The sequence below is a fragment of the Thamnophis sirtalis genome, unplaced genomic scaffold (assembly GCF_051295495.1).
Source record: "Thamnophis sirtalis isolate CommonGarterSnake01/CBP01778 unplaced genomic scaffold, rThaSir2_p1.2 scaffold_6, whole genome shotgun sequence".
NCBI lineage: Eukaryota > Metazoa > Chordata > Lepidosauria > Squamata > Natricidae > Thamnophis > Thamnophis sirtalis.
Window position 1 is genome coordinate 75,315,982 of NW_028261386.1, and position 24,380 is coordinate 75,340,361.

Genomic DNA, 24,380 nt, shown 5'->3' on the forward strand with positions numbered 1-24,380 from the left:
GATTGAATAACATCATCCTGGTGCTCATTTACACATGTTGAGTTACCTCACTTTTTATAGTCTGGATTTTATATCAATATTGTATATACTTTAGGCTGTTATTAATGTAAACTACCAGGAGTCAGCATAGATTACTGCAATCTAAAAGACCATCAATCAGTCAATAAAATATTCATTTCTATGAATAAAAATTAAAATGCAAGCATATAGATAAGATTTTTCCAAACTATGTTATAAAGTGTATTCAGAATTGAGTAATTAAAACTCTTTATTATGTTTTCTATACATATATTGATTCTCCTGGGGAAAACTGTGAGATCTGTGTTGGATAAATGTATTTCATGAAGATTCAGAAAAAAGTATAACTCTAGCTTATGTTGAAACAAAGTTAATCTTTAAAGGCTTATCTATGAAGGACTGTGGCTTGAACAAAAACAAGTTCCTTTTTTAAACAAAAAACTTTTTAAAAAGTTTAGTTTTGTTTAAAGACTATGCTATCCATTAGAAACAAACTATCATAAGCACTGAGGTTCTATCTTTGTTTCAATAACACACAAAAAATGTAGGGATAACCTTTTGCTCCCCATTAGAAGCAAGTATCATTTGAAAAGACAAAAACTAAAACTGGCTTTAATCTAGAGCAGTGATGGCGAACCTATGACACGCGTGTCAGTGCTGACACGCGTTGCCATTTGGGGTGACACGCACAGGATTTCATGCGATTCATCCTCGGCTCCTGCACGGCCGCCGAGGATGAAAGAATCTGTGCTGGAGGAATGGGGGGGGCGGGACGTGTGATCTCCCCCGCCCACACTCACTTACTGTATCGCCGCCGCCCCTTTCTGAGCGCAGGGGCTGCTGGTAAGGCGTGCGTGCCGTGCGCACACACATCATCAGCGCGGCGAGGGAGGACCCGCAGGAGAGGAGCGCGGGAACAGTGCGCGCCTCTCTCCAGTCAGGCCGGCACAGAGAGTCTACTCCTGGGACTGTCGGTTACGACCGCACCACAGCAGGGAACAGCGGAGTGCCAACGGGAACTGTGAGCGCCATTATACATTTTTGTAGTTTAAACTATAAATTGCGCAAAATTATGTTTTTGTCGAAGTGACACACAACGCGAGTTATGCTTGATTTTTTGCCGATTTTTGACACACCACGCCAAAAAGGTTGCCCATCACTGATCTAGAGCCTTCCTCTTATAAATTGATTTTTTTCCCTTTCTTTCTACAGAAGGGTTCTAATGCAACACACAATTATCTCTGAGACCAAGATTGGAGTGTAGAAAGGAAGTGATGGTTAACAATTCCTTCTTTATTTTTACGGTCTCATTAAGTTTTCCAGAAATGTCCCAACAGTCAGAAAGACAGTCTAGAAGATGGAATTGAGGGCACCAGACAAAAAAAACAAAAACCACTTTGCTTTCTCTCAGGAATCAAAAGTTCTTGCAGCAATATCTCTGCTGGCATGGAAAAATATGGAAACAAATCCAGTAGTTTGAAAAGATAAAATTAGAGCTTCCTGACTAAATAATTTTCCATCAATTCTCTTGATAAAACATCTATTTAACAAACCTTTTTGATAATGTTGTAGCAAAAAGATTCTTCAAGCATAATTTAATTGACTTCATTTCCAGAAAATTTTAATTTTCCAGACAATATTTGATTATTTGTTCATTGTTCTTGGTACATTATATAAAATACTAACTTCTATGATGAGAAAATTTTAATTGCACATTTATTAAGATACCTTTTGAGCTTTATTTATCTTTTCCATTCTGATGTAAAATAATGGACTTCTGTAAATTGTATTTGACATTCTAAGTATTGTGGATCTTCAGATTTATGAATTTAAATGGATCTTAACATTTATGAATTTTGATTTTTTTGGGTGGGGGAAGAGAAACATTAACAAAGGCACTTGTTAGAAAAAATGTATAATTGCTGCCTATATCCAAATTGTAATCCTTAAACAAACAACCTAGATCCTCTATCATAGATAGTTCTGGTTGACAAATCAGTGTGCCCTGATTTCAGTTCATCTGGAGGGTGCCGGGTTAGGAAAGGGTGCTTCACATGGAGGAAGAAAATACACATTTCTCTTGCCAAATTTTCTTTGCAAAGCTGTTGGTCATGTGCAGAATCCAACTAGGCAGTGAGGCTGGGACTGAGATGGCAAGAATAAGATGAATAACCCTCTAGAGATAGTGGGTTTGCATACTAGTTTCCAGCATCTTTTCATCCTTTTGTATCTTCTTTTGGTTCACATGCAGATTAACTCTGATTAGGTCCTTACCAAACACTCTGCCCCCACCTTTGCTTTGGAAGGTAGACAGGAGAATCTAAATATTTATGAGGTCCTCCCCTCCCCCTCATTTATGATGCACTGTTGTTGAAGGTTGAAGAATTACGTTAATGAATGCATGCCTGCACACACAGACACAGAAACCAAGCAAAGGGGGAAAACACAGACAAAGCTTTGTCAGCTTTAATGTCTGCATTACCAAACAGTTCCCATGGAAAAAGAGAGGCAAACAAATTTAAAACCTTTTGCCAAGAGAATCTGTCAGGCAAATGTAAAAGCTTAAAATCTTTTTGATTTGAATCTGTTCAGGAAAAAAAAAACAATACAGCCTATTAATATAGAAACTTTACACGGTAAAGCTGTCTCTAGTTTGATTTGTCCAATAATCAGAGAAAATTCAGTTGTGTGCATGAAAAAATATATTAAAAAACAAAGGGGACATAGATAATGTAGATCGTATATTGATTGTTTTCTAAAATAACTTAGTTGCCTTTAAAGATGATATGTACATCAACATCACTGGACAAATGTAATTATATGTAACTTCTCCCTTGCTCATGAAAGATTATGACCCCATACCTTAAATGTAATATCTAGTCACACTTAATTAAAAGACTTTCCAAGGGATTCATTTCTCTAAATAGATATGTCTACTGTCCTCATCTCCTTTTTGAATGTTTCAGCTTCTTTCTGTTCTTCCTTTCCTATGTCTTCATGTTTCTACTCCCTTCAAAACTCCAATAGTGGCTCCATAGGTAGCCTAATTTGACAATCAGATTAGGTGACTGGTTTATCTTCATTGCCTTCTCACTCATTTATATCTAAGGTGAATTCTATCACAGGGCATAACCTTTGATAAGATAAGGCACTGCATACAGAAGTATTTTGTATTTATTTTATTAGGATTTTGCAACAGTTTCCTACTTTAGTATAATTATCCACTGAATAATTGGTTTTGCACATATATATTTGAATATAAACCTTTTTTGACAGTGCAGAACCTGAGTGGTACAGATAGGTTGAATACATTGCATTAAAACACTGGAACTGCAGTAGTACTTAATTGTTCAAGATTAATCTTGTCCATCTTTTATCATTGCAGCTCTGCCCATCAATCCATTTCTTTTATTTCCTTCTAAGAGCAAGAAGCTGGGAAATTTCACTGTTCCCTTTTTGGAAGGATAGGAAATGTTAAAACAAGTATTCCGTGTTACCATTTAAATACTTGTTAGATATGGCAGAATGTTCACTGCTTCTTGAAAAGCAATAGGATTTTAACTGACTCCTGCTGTTTATATTCTTGTCTTTGGGGATTTCAAAGTCTGTTGCCCTAATAAATATGTACCAGTTTTCATTGTAGTTTGTTTTCAAGTTGTCTAATTTCATATGTAGTTGGATCCACTAAAGTGATCTACATTTCATTTATTCAAACCCTATCATTTACATCAGTCTCAATATTGACATTACCATTTTCATTTACCATGCTAAGGGCTTTCCTGAATGAAAAATCACTTCAAGCTAGATTAAGTTTCAGTATAATGTGGCACACAGGGAGTTTGTAGCAAGAGCAACAATAAGCTAGCTTCCTGATGAGTTAGAAGTAAGGTGTAAAAGACCCCCAGATGATACAAAGTGATCAAGCATCCCGCTTTGGTGGTTGGGACTTTCAAGGAAGCAACAAGTTATTTTTGGAGATAATCTGCTTCAGTTTTCATCAACCTGGGCAGCTCCCACATGAATGATTTCAACTCCCAGAATTCTCAGCAACAATCACACTAGTTGAGAATGTGGGAGTGAAATTCACATATAGTCTATACAGGAAAGCCAAATTGGATGAAGCATATTGAATGTTCTTTGAATATGATATGTCATTTAAAATAAATTTGCCACATGGTTTGGAGTAATAATGACTTATAATTTATATATTTAAAATGTACTGAGATTCTTCTTTTTCATCACTAATTCATATAGAATTGATTGACTCACTTCTGGCTTGAATTAAGATTTACCCACACTCTTAATTTTCCCAGTTTTATTTTGGGCAACACTTTTTATTAGCCTTCTCCATACATCTGAAATGAAATGCTTTTTCTTAATCTTAGAAGCTTGCATTACTACCATACTTTAATATTATTTTTCTATCAAAAGACAATTCAACCTTGCAAATAACACAAGTGGAATTCGTTTGCATAATGTAATTCTACAAATGTCAGTGGTGAGAAGCTGAGTGCTAATTATATAATTTATTTTTTGTTTTTCTTTTATGGAGATTTTGTTATAAAAGAAAGCTAATTCCAAGAATTAAAGCATTTCCCCCTTTTTTCAATGCTTTATGTGTTTATTTAACATTATTTCTACGACATTTAAGCTGAATAAACCCAATAAATGCTATAAAAATTAGAAGAATAAGATAAAGTATGTATACCTTATATTAAGTGTGTATAGCATATATTATGTCAAGAATGTTAATACCAAGAATTAAAGCATTTAATTCTTCAATAAAGAATTATTGAAAATTTGTTTAAATAAAAAAATGAATTCTAAATATAAATTTGAAAATCCCCTCACTAAAATTCATATAGAAAGGAAGTCCATAGTTGGATACGATTGTTCTTGTTTTTTATATATTCATAGTTTTTGTCCTACTTTTCTCTGTGTTTTAACCAGATAACCCAAGAGTTCAAGAGCATTTGGTGAGACACAGATTGCTCACTCCTGTTTTTAAAAATGTCAAGCCTCTCAATATGCACCACCTTAATTCAGTAGCTGCAATTGGTCTTCAGATACCTAAATTGGGGCTCCCTCGCAAAGGTCCTAAGGAAATTTGAACACCTGTGCTTATTGATTGGGTTCATAAATCCAGTAGGTTTTTTTTTTTTTAGTTCTGAAGTAGCATGTAATGTTAATTACTCAATCATGCACCTTATAAAGAATACAAACCAGTATTTATAGTTTAATGAATTAAGTGAGCACAGATAGTTAGCTAGTCTGCAAATTATGATTAAACCATGGCTTAGAGCAATTTATTTATTTTGCTTTTTTATTGCCTTTTACATCTGGATTTGTTATTTTTTTTTGTTTCTAAAATTCCAGTTTTAAGATAGTAAAACTGTGCTGCACCTGATCATACTGGCTTATAGGAATTTACAGCACTTATTTCTAAAAGTAATAGGAAGCATACAAGTGGGATTTAGTTTATGTTCAAACTGTCCTTTGGGCAGAAATGTTTGCTTGATAAATTGTGTAAGGCATGTCAGCACAAATAGTTTGATTAATATTGTTATAGGACCACATAAAAATGTAACTTTTAAACATCATTTTCAAACACGCAGCTACCATTTTGCCTTGATAAATATTTATCTTGGAAGGAGAGTATCTTAAATAGGTACATATTATGTGACTAAAATCTCATCTAGGAGAAGTGCTAGACCTTCATTAAGTCCTTCAGACATAGTTATGTTCAAGATAGTAGAAGAACATTTGCTTTGCTTTAATATATACAGAGCATGTATATAATAAGTGTTTCCTTTTTAAAAAGAAATCTAGCATAATATAACAAAAAAGGATGCTTCTGGAATCTAATTTATGAGCGCTTCCCTGAGCCAGATTGGTGGTACAAAAATGTGAAAAATGAATAAAATTTAGTACAGATGAAATTATCAGACGCCAGTTTAGAGTCAGTTTATTTAATGAAATGACTAATTCCTTTAGGAGGATCAGCTGATATGTTCTCATATGCTATATCTATCATTTCCCCCCCAAGTTTTATAGAGTGTAATTCAACAAGCTGAAATATGATAAATGAAGATGATAAAAGAAAGTGTATATGGTGCCAAGATTCAGATCTTAATTATGGTTATAATTTTAAAATAATAGAAAATGAATAACTGTAGGTGAGGTGGCCCTTGGCTATATAAACATACTAATTTAAAGCAGTAGCAGCCCACAACTGGAATTGTAATTATAACTGCACTAAATAATTTCTAAATGACAGGTAATCATTAAACATGTGTTGTAATCAAATTAATGGTAATTAATTTAATTTTAATTTTGAACTCAGTGGGCTGTTTTGTCCTACAGGGTTGTCAATTACAGAAATACAGTTGCTCTTGTATCTTTTTTCATTGACATGTATTGTGTGTATTGCATACTTTCCTAACTCCTTTTACCTCTGCTGCCATTGCAGTATAAGTAACAGAATATGTATGAACTTCAGGTAACTTCCCAAAGAGGATCTGATCCATAAAGTAAAATATTCCTTGGCTACTATACTTCTTGGAGAGTTCTCCCAATCATCCTGGCCTATGCCATGTTATGCGACCACTCACTTCCCACTTGAGAATGCAGTGCTTCTCTCTTCCATGGGGACCTTGCCATTCCTCTTTCTTCCTTTCGCGAATTCATCAGAGAATGGCAGAAAGTACTGCTTTTCCCTCTTTCTCCATTAATATTTCATTAAGAATGCCATGTTATAAAAAACCTACTGCTAAAATTCCATTTGGACCACTACAGGGTTGGGATTCTACCGGTTCGGGCAAACCGGTAGCTCCAACAATCAGCTGGGAGTGAACCGGTTCACTTCAATGATCAGCTGGGCCCGCCCACTCCTGCTGATAGACCCCTGCTCTATCCTGTCCTTTATTTCCTGCTTTCTAGCTCATCTCAATCATGCGGCACAGCTAATTTTCCCCCAAGCTGTTACTGTTGCTGACTTGGAAGGTAAGCAGCTGAGCTTCTAAATGCTCTATTTTTAATGCTGCACGGGTGCAAAAACACACATGTGCACAAAGCGCACGCTCACCCAACCCATTGTTAAACTGGTAGCATCCCACCACTGGACAACTATTTTCATTTTCACAGAATGAAAGTACTAAAGAACACAAAGGAAAAAAGAAAATATATGTCATCTGGTCAGCCCAGTAAATGGTGACCCATAAAAAGGTTTTGTTTCCTACCAGTGCTGTGTCCACCATCATTCCAGAAGTTATCTAGAACATGGGCACTCTAGACTTTTGCTTAAAGTCTACCTTTCATAGAGACATCAGCCTTATAAAGTATCTATGAACAAATGCTTCTGCAAAAGGTTTATTGGAGAAAATGAAAGAACATGTGATTAGATCCCATAATAAATAGCTTTATTGTTTCTGTACCATTCTGAAATTGTGTTCAAAGTTCACAGGTCATATATTTATATTAAAAACACAAAATAAAGCTTTTTGTTATAGATTGGAGCAGCTTGGGTATACTATTTCATAAGTAAATCAATAAATTATTCTATCACCTCAAATGTATCAGAAAAAAAAATAACCCAAACTTGCTGTGAGAGAAACTTTCAGTTTTATAAACTTTTTGTAGAAGGAAAGGGAAAGGATAAAAAGATTTAAAAGATTTTAAGAAAAAGTTATGGAAATAAATAAATGATCTTACAACAACAATACTTGTACCTTTTTTTGAATTTCCAAAGGTAGTTTAAAGTACTATAGTTTGAATTCTGTGTTTGAATTCATACAAAATATTGAATAGATGTTATCTCCAACACCTGCTTCAGAAAACACAAAAGGTATAGCCAAGACTATATATTATAACTTTTAAAGCATGTTAGCCTTCCCTGATTTACTCTGAACTACAACAATATCCATTTTGTAAAGCTGAAAGATAATGTGCATTCTCAGTACGTTCCACAGATGTGACACTGTCTTGCCCAAGGTGTCAATTTTTCATATCAGTAAATTGGTTATTCAAGTGACAGAGCTTTGCCATGGGTGGGAAATCAGGTAGATTTAAGAGAGGTGCAGCTCTCCATATTTGAAGAGTAAAAAGTATTCTGGACAAGAGGAGAAGTATCTGCTACTATTGCCTCTGGATATGAGTCCTAAAAGCACCCAGTGCTCAATTTGAATTTTACTTCACTTTATTTATTTATTGGATTTCTATAGCTGTCAATCTCAACAAGGGACTCTTCCAATCCAGCTCTTCTGCTTTCCACTTATTAAAATTATATACTACCCATCTTACTCTGACAATCAATTCCCCGTGACTTCATCATTAGGACAAGAAGCAATGGATGGAAACTAATCAAGGAGAGAAGCAACTTAGAACTAAGAAGAAATTTCCTGACACTTAGAAATATTAACGAGTGGAACAACTTGCCTCCAGAAATTGTGAATTCTCCAACACTGGAAGTTTTTAAGAAGAGATTGGATAACCATTTGTCTGGAACAGTATAGGGTTCCCTGTCTGAGCAGGGGGTTGGACTAGAAGACCTCCGAGGTCCCTTCCAACTCTATTATTCTATTCTACTCTAGTCTAGTCTACATAACTTCCCAGTAAATCACACACTTCATCACACTCCCTGATAAACCAACTACACTTACCTCCCTGACAAATCCTGATATCTGGCTCTTCATGAGAATTGTTTAGGAATAATAAAGAGTAGCAGTGTATATTTTCCTGGTCAGCCAAAAGCAACAGGTGAAAACTGGCAGATTGCTGGGTGATGTATTCAGTCAGGAAAATGGAATCTTTCTGAATTTATAATACTCAACCACCATAATCTCCAAACCATATTTGCCTTCATTCTACCCAACATGAAATAGTTCTAAAAACCATAATTCTTTTTAGAAATTATTCTGACTGAGGCTTTTGTGAAGTATTAAGCATTTTAATTGATCTTTTCTCTTGGATAAAATAGAGTCACATCTGAATTTGAGTCAGTAATAACACCATCATGCTATTAACAGGTGGTAATCTTTGTCTTCTGTTCAGCAAATGAGGCCATGGGGATGGTAAGAAGAACCAAACTAGCATTGTAAAAAATATTTGGAAGGCTGGAGCTGAAGAGTTAGTTGATTCAAAAAAAAAATCCTAGTACAAATTCTGCATATTACCCTCTAAAGCACAGGTGTCAAACTCACGGTGTCACATGATGTATTGTGATATTTTCCCTTTGTGGAGCTGGGGTGGGCGTGGCCTCTGCATGACTCATCCGGCCCACAGGCCACCAGTTTGACACCCCTGCTCTAAAGATAGTGATTTGTAAAATATATATATATATATATATATATATATATATATATATATATATATATATATATATATATATATATATATATATATATATATATATATATATATATATATATATATATATATATATGCCTAAATCTAATAATGTTCTAACAGAAACACTATATATTATTAACAGACAATTAAGATCCATGTGCAATGGTGGATACATACAATCTTTCACACACATTAATTCGAAGACCTATTAAGTTGTTTCTAAAGTTCTCTTGCCCTTGCCATTCAGCAGACTGTATCTACCAATCACTGGTTTGAGCATTTTGGTGGAACATCTTCATAACTAAGTTTGGTATAAGCAAATTAATTGCTCCTGCAAAAGGGAGGCCTAATTTAAGCAGCATTCACCCACAGAACAATCCAAAGTTACCTGATGTTATGCCATCCAAACAGGTGTATAAATCATTTGCAAAGTACTTGTCTTATCCCACATACTGTTTGACTGTTTTAGGACATCTGCAGAAAGTTGAATCCTTACTGATTATTGTAAGCCTTGACTGTTACTCAGATGATGACATTTCTAATTTTCAGGGCTGCCCACCCCCAGTAACAGTTCTCAAATGTTCCTTTGAATTTTTTTTTGCTAGGCACATGTTCATTGAGGCTATAATAACAGATGGAGTTTTATGCTCAACTGGCTTTTTTTTTCTAGTTGATCAAACTGGAAAACCAGGCTAGATGGAAATTTGCTGAAATTCAGATTTCTTCCTGCAGTTTTACAGATACTATATGTTATCATTCATTGATTAAGCAAGGTCTCCAGTCTCTGGCATCTGTTTGCTGCATATGGAGGAAATCTTTGTGTTTTTTTTTAAAAAATGTCAGTGCGTGATAGAATGCAGATGTATATCTGAAGTAAAGAAAAAATAATATGTATGTGTGTGAGAGAGAGAGATTATTAAACTAATGATAATTCAGTCTTACTGGATGACACAAAAAGTATAATCAGTGTCTTTTTTCTAATCTTCAGTATGCTAATAGCTCTCAGTTAGCTCAGTTGCAATATGTGTATTCTCTAATATAATTCTTAATTGACATTATGGTATCTACATGTATCCAGGAGTCCATGACACCTTCAATTGCTATCCCTATAAAAAAATAAAATAGAGAAATAATAATGATATTGGCAGAAATCTTGTGAGATTCTAAGGGAGAACTTGGTATTATTACGTGAGATCCTATAAGTTCTTTGGGATAGATTTGGGGCCGGTTTCTTAATTTAAAATATTAATTTATTGTAAGATATTCAACTGAAGATACTCTGCTGAAGACAAATACTGTTAACTGAAGAACATGAATATTGAGGTATGGAGGGGAAACAGAATCTAAAAAAGCTGTTTCTCTAAGCCTACTCTCAAGCCCCTGTAACAAGGCACAATCAAAGAAGCCAGAATTCTCTAATTTCAGTAAGATGTTTCAATGCAAGGATTTGCATTAAAGTACAAAATCTTATAAACCATGGCACTAACTTCCAGCTCTCATTTATTAATGAGTTCATTGAGGCAGATACATTCTTCTAACATTCTGAATCTTTTCTTCCTTGACTTTTTGTAATGAGACGGAGATGCCATTTATGAGGTAAATCCCAAAGGTGCTTTTTCAAAAGGCAACTGAACTTTGTTTTTCCTTGAAGAGTTTTGTTCTTCATCCAAGAAACTTCTTCAGTTCTGACTGAATGGTGGAGGATGGAAGGATTTATATTTCTTGCAGTTATCTGATTGTTCACAGTCATTCTGAGAATCACTTGGAAGTTTATTTGTGTCCTTAAGGTCACCTGAATAGTGCAAATGGGTCTGGAACCTTCTTGGAACTGCTGAAAGGACTTTATCCCTCTCTAATAAACCTCCAAAAGGCCTCAACGATTCTCAGAAAGAGTGGTAACAACCAGATAATTGCAAGGAATATAAATCCTTCCATCCTCTACCATTCAGTCAGTACTGAATAAACTTCTTGGATGAGGAGTGAAATGTCTTCAAGGAAACACAAAATCCATTTACCTTTTGAAACAGCAACTTTGGGATAACTATAACCTGGATGACTGAGAGTCTCTGTAGGCATTTATGAGATAATCTTCTTAGAACCGCCTATCCATTAGTCATTTATATCTAAAGTTCTTCCCAGTTTAGCCTCTCCTTGCTGTCTCACAGTAATTTATTAAGTTCATGGTACCAGCAAAATTCATGGTAAATCCCTTTGTATCATTAAGTGACCTCCTTAAAAGTTTTCTGAAGAGAAAATCCAAGCAATCTTTAAGATAAGACACGTATTATATAGTCAAAGGTGAGCATATACATAAGAAAGAAATAGTATGACTTCCATTTTATAATCCGAATCACGTTTTTAATTTGCCACTTCTGTCTTTCTAAATCCAAATGACCTAGAAATAAGCCCCGTTAAGCTTAATGTGATCGCAGCCCTGAACCATAGGCTACATGTTTCGGCCCATCCTTCCCTAATCAGGTGACTTCTACATGTGGGTCTGCATTTCCCAGAGCCCCAACATGTATGGGGGGGGGGGGAATCAGGGAATTATCTCCTTTCTTCTATTCACCCAGCATTTATTGTATATCTCTTATTCTATTTTTCCTTTTAAAATTTACATGACAAAGCAAATGTAGATCAAAAGGAATATAGAAACCATAGCTCTTGCCCAATGCTTGTGCTTCATGGATTCTAATTTTAAGTGAACCTCTCAATTTAGGAGGGGAAAGAGAGAAGAATGAAATGGGAACAGCAAATTGCTTCCTAGTGTCTGTTTGTATTGCCTCATAAGAGCATGCCGGTGTTTTTTAAGCCAGCAAAGGCGGAGGTGGAAGAGAGGAGCTTTTGTATCCATGGTCTGCTGGGTGCTAATTCGACATGGCAATAAGATGAAAGTTGGCCTCCTGCTAGTTTTAACATCAGAGGATTGGAATGTGGCCTACTTAGCATAAAAGTCAAACAATTCGCTTGCAATAGATTGCTTTTCACTTCTAGATCTGCTAAATAAATAGAAAACTAATTAACAATGAGGTATGGCAGATATAGCAGGTTTTAAATTCATTACAGCACTGAGTAACAACTGCAAGAATCAAGAAGTAATACTTTGTCTGATGAATCTTCCTGTGCCAAGAGATAGAATAAAATGTGGTCAAGGCAAGAATTCAGAAGTTCCTTCTACGTTCCTCACAGTTGCTCTTTACAGAAACTATTAAAAATAGCTATTCGGAGCCCAGATAGGGTTCATATTTTACTGTCCGCCAAAGTCTTTAGCTGATTGTGTTTCTTGCAGCACATGTACTGTACATCTGCTCTTTCTTTAGTTTTATTAAATATGTTTTGTGGTATTTTGGGGGTTCCCCCCCCTCAAACTCTATCAAGATAAGATAGCTAGATAGCTAGACAAACAGACAGACACCTGCACACACATTCTCCTGATAATGACCACATCCTTATCCTCTGCAGGAAATAAAGATTTCCAATAATATACCACATATAAAAAGTGGAAGTGATATGGACAGTCATTCCCTCTTACACACATTTAACTAGCTGGAATGTCTGTCTCCAGATTTGCATAACCAGATTTGGCAGTATTAATTAACAATAAAAACAGTGTTTCCTCTTGTAAGTGTCAGTAAGATAATTATGTTACCGAGGTCAGGAAGTCATATGATTTTGCTTTTGGGTGCATAATTAATGACAGAAAGTTCTGCACCAGAAAAAGAAGCTTGAAGAGGGAGGAGGATACTTCCTGACACAGAAATCCATGTTAGTATGTTGGTGTAAGAGCTCTATGTACAGAAATGTAGAAGTCATGTATGTGGATCGTGTCCCAGAAATTTTGTGGGACAGGTTTCATTGATATGCAAGAAACACCAGAGTCATTTTAGATATTGGGTCCTAGGAATATTTTTGCCACACTTCGCATAACACCGTTTCAAGTACCCATTATAAAAGCAAAGTGCTGTACATAAATATGCATGAAAGATTATTATTGCCATGAGATGATACTTAAAAGGGTCAAGTGTCTCTTATTCGTTTACTTGCTGAAAGACAGAAAAGTGAGTGCTCTATATCCTTTGACACAAACCATTTAGATTTATTTTACTAACTGCAATTTAGTTTTTCACAAGACGTTCACATCTGCCCATGGAGCACTTTTCCATCCAGGGTTCCAGGCTTGATTAGATAAAAATAAGGGCCCAGATCTTGAGTTAAACTGTGTAATCCAGAGGGGGTAGAATGAATAAGTGGTTGTTGTTTTTTTTTTAAATAATCTGGCTGGAAAACAACAGCGTTCCTCACATTCACTATCAATCCTATCTCTGTCACGACTATTATGACTGCATGGAGTTTTATCCCAACCCATCATGGGTCTCTTGATCTTGGGAATTTAAAATGTTAATGATTGGGAAAGGGGAATTCGTGAGATATTTGCTGGAAAGAAGAAATAGGATAAACATCTGAAAAAACTGTAAAAAAGATGAAATATAGGCTGTACAGTGATGTTAACTATGTGTAAAAATTGAATAAGAAAAGATAAATACATAAAGAGAATAATATTATTGAAGTTGGTATAGTGAAGCTATGGTTAAAAATGATTAATTTGTAAAGATGAATTAATAGTAATTAGTTGAAGACAAAAAGAAAAGGGGTTTTAGTAATGATATGTAATGAATTAATGGAAAAAGATAAAAGATTATGTATAAAAGAGATGAATATTGATGAAAGGGGGAGATTAGAATATATTGAAACTAGGATTATAAATGAGATGTATAAAATGTGACCTGGTCAACACTGTCCATAAAGTATGTATGATGGAAAAAAGAAAAAATGCAATACAACTTGTATTAAAAAAAATTAACCCTTGTTCTCCTCTCTCTTTTTATATTTCACATTATTGTATGTTCTTGCATTCTTTCCTTGTATTGGTAAATGTGACTCTCTGTCTAGTGTACATGTTGTCCTCGACCTACAACAATTTGTTTAAGGAACTTAAACAAAAGAGTTAAACATAAACTTAAACATAAGTCTCTGAAAAAAGAGACTTATGACCCTTTTTCACATTTATGACCATTGTCATAAGTCACGTGATTTACATTTGGATGCTTGACAACTGACTCACATTTATGACGGTTGCAGTGTCCTGGAGTCATGTGATCCTCTTTGGTGACCTTCTGACAAGCAACGTCAATGGGGAAGCCACAGTCACTTAACAACCGTGTTACTAACTTAACAACTGCAGCGATTCACTTAATAAATGTATCAAGAAAAGTCGTAAATGGGGCAAAACCTACTTAACAAATTTCTCACTTAATAACATACATTTTGGGTTCAATTGTGGTTGTAAATTGGGGACTGCCTATACTACAACCCCTGGTCTCAAACACTTCTGGTTTGACTGCTAATTTGATTGTAGGATAACCAAAAGTGCTGAACAGATTGAAGACTTGTGTGAATCTCTTGGCAAAGCCTATTGAAGTCAATTATATATCTATCCATCTACGTATCTGGGGAGAAAGAGAAAATAATTCAAGTGAGGATCTTGTTGAAGTCAAGGCAGCATTCCTCCCCAAATCACTCTGGACGTTGCTTTAAATAAGTGGTAGAGATTTCACCTCTTGAAATCGTAACTTTTGATTCATTTGCATGGAGAAGAGAAACTTCAAAGTTTTTCTGGTCTTGCTTTCCTTGTCCTGGAAGGCTGACAAATGCAATGCAAAAGGGGTATGATAGCTCACACTTTCTCAGTGACTGCCTCTGCAACATCTGTAAATAAGGATATGTAGATCAAAAAAGTTCATTTTGATATCCATGTCAGTAAGGCGGAATTCCAGCTTGGCTGTGTTTTTCTTACTATTATTAATTAACAGTAAAATCTCATAACTTCCTTAATTGCTTGATGTACAAAGTTGTTCTCTTCCTCAATTCATATTGCTGCTGACTGCCTTTGTTAAAATGCCCGTTTCCTGGATGAGACTCTTACATTAATTTCCCGGATGCACAGTTTTGAATTTATCTTTCCCCATGTGTGTCTTTTTTTTACTTTTCTGCATAATCCTGCTCCTATTTATATCCAACATCTTTTAGAAAAGTATATTGTGTCTCAGTTGTGTTTTTGCAGATTATTGTTGATAGGTAAGTTGCCTCTAACAGATCTTTGATTAATTTTAGATTATTAGGACAAACAGGCAGAAGGCTAAAAGAGTGCATCCATGAACACCAAATTATAGTCAAAAGACATGATGAAAACTCTTTAATTTCACCACACCTGAACACACTTAACCATAGATTTACCTGGGAAACCATAAGCATTCTAGACTAAGCCAAATCCAAAAATGTTAGACAACTCCTGGAAGCCTGGCACTTAGACAAATCAGCCATCAACAGGCACATAAAGATAAACAATAGCAATAGCATTTAGGTTTACATACCACTCCACAGCACTTTATGGCATGCTCTGGGCAGTTCATAATGTAAGTATTATTTGCTTATTGCCCCCAACAATCTGGGTGTCCAATGCCAAATCCGGCGAAACAACTGGCCGCTGTGATACAATTGTATAATAATAAAATAATAATAATAATAAAATAATAATAATTATTATTATGAACGTCATTGTCGTTCATTGTTATTTGGAACACAACATGGCAGATATCATGATTGTCGATTGCCGAAGCTTATTGATATCCCTGTCACAGGAGATGCCAGAATCGAAGAAAAAGAACTGGAAAAACAATCACGAAATATCATGACCTGATGATCAAAACTACACAATTAGGGATGAAACATGTAACAGTGATACCTATTGTCATTGGGGCACTTGGTACCATGTCCAAGAATTTTACAAAACATATCAAGAAATTGCAACTTCTTGCAACAGCACCAGCAAAACTGCAAAAAACTGTGCTACTCAGAACATCATATATTTGAAGAAGGTACTTGGTTGATACCTAGGATGCTGGCAGCAACCCAAATCAACCACTAGCACCAGTCAAAGGTATTTGTGACACATTTTTAAATGTTCATTTGACTGAGTTTCATGTTTAATGAATAAAAGAGATAATAATAGATTTATTCATCCTAAGAACTATCTGTCAGTATGTCAGTGAAAAATAATAAGGAAGAACTTTTTCTCCAGACTAGAGCTGGATTGTTGAAATATAAAGTTCAAGAGTTGTCCATTGACCTGTCCTGCTGAATAGCTAGCACTAGCTAACTGCATCTCCAACTAAGAACAAGGACCTCCGGGGTGCATGGAATGGCTTCTAAGAAAACATTATTTGTTAATTACTATACTTGTTTCTAATCCATAATTTCTTTTCTTTGGGTTATCAGGCAGAAGTCACAAGAGAATGAGGGCATTGCCCCTTAGCTGATAGAAGGTTCAAATACACTGCTAAGAATATTCCTCCAGAATATACATATTTCCAGCTACTGCAGTATATGGCAAAGTTAACACTAGCACAAAATGTTTCTTTTGGCTTATCTTGATAAGTGAATTCAGCCAACTGTGGTTTATTTAATATGAACAAGTGAAATAAATGATATTATGTTATGACAGCCCATTCTGTGTATGTTGTTTCAACCAGTTTAAATTGCTATATATTCTAAAAGCATACAAGCTGCAATTTGAAAAACCTCTTTGCTGTGGATGAGTATTTAGGCTTTGTCCAGGCAATTACGACTGTGAGTGTGGTTTTCAATTGTGTGAGGGTCCTACAGAAAGATTCTCAATGTTGAGAGAATATCATTCTATTTCTTTTGCATTCCCACCATTCCAAATCTAAATACCCCTTTGCTTCCCTCCAAGCCTGCAGTAATAAAGATGTAATATTAGCAGTAATAAAGATGTAGTATTATACAGTTCATTGAAAAGCTAAAATAATATACTAAGGAAAGCCTCAGTTGAATATTCCTTAGAGAAGGGAACATTATGAATGTCCTCTTGAGCTCCTGGAAGAAAGGTATGTAATCTAAGAAAAATATGCTCTCAAACCAAAGTGTTTCACTTTTTGCTATATGATTTCTTTGGAAAATACGTATTGGTAGAAACAGCCTTCATTAATCTACTTCATGAGTTTGCAAATGTTATAAAAAAAGTAGAGGAATACTTATTTATTTGTAGCTTTTGTTATAGGAATATGTTTCTGTGCATCTCTGTCTGTTTATCTGTGTCTATCATCTATCCATCCATCCATCCATCCATCCATCTATCCATCCATCCATCCATTTATCTCAGAAATAAATTAAGCCCTCATATTAGCCTGTCTTATATTATCAGAGCATGGGACTTACAAGTGAATGTGCATGTAATCATTTTGGCTGTTGTTACTTCAAAGCGCTGAATACATCAGACACTTACATTGTAAGAGAAACAAGTGATTTTTCCAATGCTTACATTAGCAGCAGCAGTCTTCTTCAAACATATACCCATACTACAACTTCTATCATTAAGTTGTTGTAATGGAATGTGTGGATGGCCTTGGGGGGGGGGGGGCGGTGAAGGGAAGAGATGCTGCCTAAGAAGCAATCAGACAGAAAGAGAGGCAGGAGCCCCCAATGGTTTAATGGTCAGAGAAATAAATTTAGGAAGTATCCACCCTAATGGGTCAAGCAGTTAAAATTGGCAGTGGGAAGGTAGTGCCTTTAGACTTGCAAGATTCTAGCAACTTTTTGGAAAAGCTGGGTATAAGTAAGTTCTCAAGAATTAGTGCAGTTCCCTTTCCTCCATGACAGTTTAGTCAGATGCTTTGTTAATAACAGAATAATTGAATCAAAGAGTAGATTGGTAGATCTTCAGAATTATCAACACTTTGGCCAAGATGCTACTTCATTAACATATACTGATAAATCCTTGTCCTTGCTATGTCATATGCAATCCATGTGCTACTGATGTTTCCATTAATAATTTGAGACTGAGTTTTGTGGTTGGGTTTACACATGTTGCTAAAGCACAAACTCAGTTCTACAATAAGAGACCATCCATCATTGCTGGGCTGGTCATTGTCTGGTGTCAATCCTGATGTTAAATCTTTGCTTCTCTGGGTGTTGATTGCCAGGGGGGAAGTGTTCTGGTCCTTTAGTTTCCTTTTTAGCCTTTTTATTGCCTCTTTTGAATGATGTGTAAATGTTGTTTATTTCTATGTGCCTCTTGATTTGTCTGTATGCCTAACTTTCAGGAATTCGCTAGAGTTTGTGGATTTATCTTGGTCTAGAATGCTGACAGTTTCCCATTTGAAACTATGGTTAAATCTGCCCATGTGTTGATGAAATTAAAAAATTTTCATTGTGTCTTCTGACTGCCACTTGGTGTTCATGGAGGCACTCTGCTAATCTTCCTCTCCGTCCTTAACAGACAGACTGGATTAACATCATAAATAATATCAGACAAACAATTAAGAAGTAAACAAATCTCTAATCAAGGAACTACCAACTCAGACAAACAATCAAGCTGTAAACAATAACCTAATCAAGGATGTACCAAGGACAAAACAACATACACACCCATCTTTGGCAGGGCAAGCTATATAAACAGAGAGCAAATCCCTCTCTTTTCTAACATGGAAGATGTTACCTAGTCAGGTAATGAAATGACTGCAAGCAAACAGCCAAGCTCAGAGAGCACCAAGAACTCCACATTTCATCCCTGATGAGCATATATTCTCCTTTATTAACATTCTCTCTACATAAGAACAATCTTATTATGCAGTTCCCATTACTCTGGTTTTGTTTTCAGGGTCTCTTGACTATCTACTGAGTTCCTACTCAGGGTACCTTTTTGTGTTTACTGTATCTGGTATGATGGCAACCACAGTTTTTTAAAAGCAGCAAAACTCAATTTGCAGAAATGTGTTTTAATTTTCTGTACCTGAGATATAATCCAACCCTGTTGTAACCCAAGTGGAAAGCAAATTGTAACTAATCAGAAATATCTAAAACAGTGGCAGACTTATTTCCTTTATTATAAAAAAAACACCTCTGTTAAATCACAGGTGTATTGGAGCGCTGACTTCAAAGTTTCAAATGGTAAGGATATAGCCCTAGGCTTCTCTCTCTCCCCCCCAACACCAAATGTTGCACATGACAATCCTGTAGCTCCTGTTTATTGAAGGTTACGTGAGAAGAGGTAAATCTGAATTAAATTAACACTAAATAATGCAGATTTATTCACACTCCCTATTTATCTCCACATAAGCAGTTGGAAAGTATCTGAAGAGGTCTTCATCCTGCAGGGGATTGATTGAGGTTGAGAATGAATGAAAAAAAATATGAATGAAATTAATCAGATACATTAACATGTATCTGCCTGTGCTTAGAGACATCATGCTTATTTATTTGAGTTGCCTTCAAAGTGTTTTCTGACCAAGTTTTTTATCTTGAACAATTTATTATCAAGAGGTGTTATTAACCTGCGGTCCTTTCCTAAAGAATGAAAACATGTCACTGCTCCCCGATACTCAATAACTGCACTCACTAATGAGGCTGTCAACCGATATGAACTTGAAGAGAGGTGATGATTTGATAGATTCATTCTTGCACATAAAATTTGACTTACTGCCACTCCACAATCTAGAACCAGGTTTTGGAGTATAAAGTGGATTTACATCCTAGAGCATGGAAGCAGAAACAAACAGACAAAAGCATGAACCATCCAGGAACTTTTGCACAACTCCACTACAGTTAGAGATGAACAGGGAGAAAGAAAATTGCATCATCTTCACTTTTCAGTAGGCCTTGTAGGTCTCTTTCCTTGCCAAATTGTCTGCCTTTCCAGCAGAATAATTAAAGGGGGGAAATATTCAAGGACTCCATTTCCTGTTTCATGGAAAGAAAGACCGCCTGATTTTTTTGCAGCTGCTTGCAGCAAACCTCCCTTATCACATGAGCTGACATGGAAAAACTCTTGACGGAGCATTAGATGCATTTTAGGGAAATGAAATGTTGACATCTCTGTCTCTGGAAGAAAAAAAAGGGAAATGAATCTTGCAAGCTTTCATTTTTGTGTTTCTGTCTGCTGGAGGAAATTTAAAGTATATATCAAACATGGGTTTTTGAAGCAAGTGGTAATGTTGGAATCCCATATTTTAACAGTTTAAATTGGATCCTGTCATATGGAGATAACTTTTTTTGCTTTGCATTATTCCAAGGTCAAGGTTTGTCCTGTTCCCATTTTATGCTGTCAGTACCCCCAATTAGAGAGATTAAATGCTTCATCAATATATTGAGTTATGTAGTTGAATTAATCTATTTCCACTGAATAGTATCATAAAGTGGTGGGTTAAACGCATTCAGCGCCCTTTGCTGTGGTGTATCCCTAACCACACATTAACTATTACTGGATTAGTAGATCATACAATAGATTGCAGATCGGGAGACCCGGTTCCTATCAGTCACTCAGTTGCTTATTATCTGAAATCAACCTTCCTGTAAATCCTCTCTGTTGTACAGTATTTAGTCTCCTGGCCAGCTAGATTAGTCCACAGGAACAAGAAAATTGCAATAGTCTCCTTTGGTAATTAGTTATCAGTATAAATATACTAATTCTGAATACAGAGGATCCCCATAGTAGCTTTTGTGTGTCAAATGTGTGGTTTTGTTAAAAAATAAACCTGTGTATGTGCTTTAAATTACACATTTGGCACTAAGGAAAGAGATGGCTGGAGGGATATCGTGTTTCATTCTATTAAAATTTTTCACATGATAAAATTACCATATATTTTGAAATAGGTCTCGCTATCTGATTCCCCCCCCCCCTCAAAAAAGCTTTTGTCTAACAAAAGAAGCCATTTAGGTGCATGTATTTAAAGCAGAGATGTACAACCTGAATTTCCAGGAGGCATGCAGCTCTGAAATGAGTAGTCTTAGGCTGTATTGATGACAAGATTAAGACTCTGTTTGTCAGGCATGATGATCTTGACACAGATTGGACCACTCTTCAATTCTATAAAGACATTAGTACGGCACAATATCATGTTTATATTTTATATTTAGTTTGGCACTTAGTCACTGCAATCAGCCCTTATCCTACCATAAGAATTGAGAGAGTGGGTCGACAGGAACTTCTCCAGCTGGACAGACGTGGGGTGTGTGGGCTCTTAAGAGTCTCACATGAATCCGTTTGACAAACCATCTCCGAGATTCTTTTGAATCAGAACCCCCCACTGGAGGTGGGGGCAAAGAAGGGCAGCATCTCATCAGACCCTGGGGGAAGCAACAGATCCCTCTTGGATTAGAGATTTGCCTATGAATTGGAGTCAGGATGGCAACCTTCAACATGGCTGACAAGATGCTGATTTTTTGTCAAAATAAGTTTGAAACAGTAGGGGAATGGAAGAGATGAAAGGCCGGGTAAGGAAATTTATTTAACTCACAACTATAAATTAAACCTGGAAAAGGCAAAGAAATTTTGAGAACATAAATAATATTGATGGTCAGATTGGGACTTTCTTTCTCTAAAAGAAAAGGAAGAAAGGAAGGTGGAGGGTTGCAACACCAGACTCCCCAGAAGCTCTTTGTAATGCTTTCGGACAGTAGGATAGAAAGCAGAGAAGTGGCAAACCCACGCAACTATAAACTTTAAATTTGGTTTTGGATCCTGAAGGGTTTTACTTTTACTTTGTTTGAATTCCTCCTAGCTAATATAAACAAGAAAAAAAAACATATCTTCTTACCGATAACGGAATCTTAACCTTGACTGTGTGGGAAGTTTTAATTAACCAACTGCCATAAATTAGAAGGAGGCAAGAGAAACTCTTGGCTGATTACAAGCTTGCTACAAGTGGTTTATTTTGAGCACTTATTAAAGGAAAGAATAAAACAGCGCACTCAAGAACTGGGAAATACGAAGGTTTCTTTTTTCTTCTCCTCTTTTTTTCTCTCTCTTCTGCGAAAGATTAAGATGGTGTCAACTTCTCTTCCAGTTTCAAATTACTTGGATTAATTAAATTTAAGGTGGACCAGAAATTTTGAAATAAGACTTGTATAATTAACTGCAATCTTGGAACTGGATATTAAAGAAGAACAAAAGACTAATATGGCTCCCATTGGGTTTTCCATAGCAGTTGAAGTAGATAAACTTAAGGTGGATAAAACGTTGAAACAAGAATTGTATAATTAACTATAACTTTGGAAGTGGACATCATGGAAAACTAGGAATTAGAAGAACTACATGAAATTATTAAAAATATGCATAAATCATTTAAATCAAGCCTAAATAAAATCCTGAACCCAGGGAAGCAGAGATGTAAAGAAGAATTTGAAGAAGAAGAAAGGGGGCAAAGCAATGAAGGGGAGAAACGGAGGGAAATAAAAGCAGACAAAAAACTCCATCAGTCTTGGCAGCGGTATAGGGAAAACAGTAAAAAGAAGAGGTGTCCCAACAAAAGGGAGTAAAAAGCAGACAAAAGTGCCTTTGAAGGTTGTTAGTGGTATAAGGAAAATTGAACTAGGAGACGATGCCCCAACAAAGAGAAATATAAAATACGCTTGAGAGGGTAGCTGGGGGGAAAATGATGGGAATGGAGGTGTTAAAATAAAAATAAAGAAAAGGGAAAATACAGGAACAGAGAAGTGGGACAAAAGACTTACGAGGAAAAAATCAGACACCTAGATATGAGAAAATATAAAGCAAGATGAGGGTTTTATTCCTAAATATGATATTAAAATGGAGTTGCTAACTGATTGAACATAATAATGGAAAGATAACAAAAAAAAAAGACCAAAATATATGGAATATGGATAAATATTAAACTGATATGGGGTGGTTGTAAAACAGAAGTTTATGTTTCACTTTTATACATGATAATTAAATTGAGTTGTGAATTGACTGAAAATGACAACAGAAGGATAAGCAAACATGGGTTAAAATATATGAAACATTGATATATATAAAACTCTTAAAATGATGAATGAAGTGAGGTGTTTACTTCTTGTCATTTTATATAATAGATTAAGGGAATTGCAATGAACATTGAATAGTGAAGTTTGTCACTTATAGACAATTTAAGGGTAATGTAATCCAAGATACAGAAAAATAGAGTGGGAACATGGAATATATCTACAATGGGAAACTATTGAGGCTTAAAGACAGAACCACAAATTGGGAGCGCATAAGGATGTATAATTATATAAAGATAATGATGAGAATAGCTGGGAACGGTAACCAGGTCTACATCTTGGCCAAAATTAGGCAGGGTGTGCATGTTTAAAAGTACAATGTCTATATATGTATACTTTTTTGTCCTATTTTTTGTTTCAGAAAGGAGGAGAATGTATGTTAAAATCAAATATGTATATTGAAAAGGAACTATAAATACCATCAACATAAAATGGAGCTTGCTCAGGAGCTGAAATACACCAAGTAAATGAGCTGAAGAGTGGGAAGAAAAGGATAGAGGTAAGGGAAGAAGAGAGGTATAGGAGAGAAGGCAAAAAAGGGGGAAGAGGAGAGAAAGGAGGAGTGGAAAGGGGGGAGAGAAGGAGGAGAGATGAAGGGAAAGTAGAGTAGGGAAGGATGACAGAGGGAAGAAAGGAGGTAGGGAAGGGAAGGAGGGAGAGGGAGAAGGAAGTGATAGATAAGGACAAATATGGTGTATGGAGGTTTAGGTTTAGGTTTTATTCAACTTGTATGCCGCCCTATTCCCGAGGGACTCAGGGCGGCTAACAAAACTGAAAGGAAGGGGAACAATACAAAAGGAAAGGAAACAAAAACAAACAACAATACAAAACCAATTTAAAAGGTCTCAACAAACACACCAATTCGAGTGGGGATGGAACTCAGCAGCCCCAGGCCTGCTGGAACAGCCAAGTGTTAACGGCTTTACGGAAAGCCTGAAGGGTAGTGAGGGTCCGAATCTCCATGGGGAGATCGTTCCAGAGGGCCGGAGCAGCCACAGAGAAGGCCCTCCTCTGGGTAGTTGACAGCCGGCATTGGCTGGCAGATGGAATTCGGAGGAGGCCTAGTCTGTGGGATATAATGGGTCTCTGGGAGGTAATCGGCAGGAGGCGGTCTCTCAAGT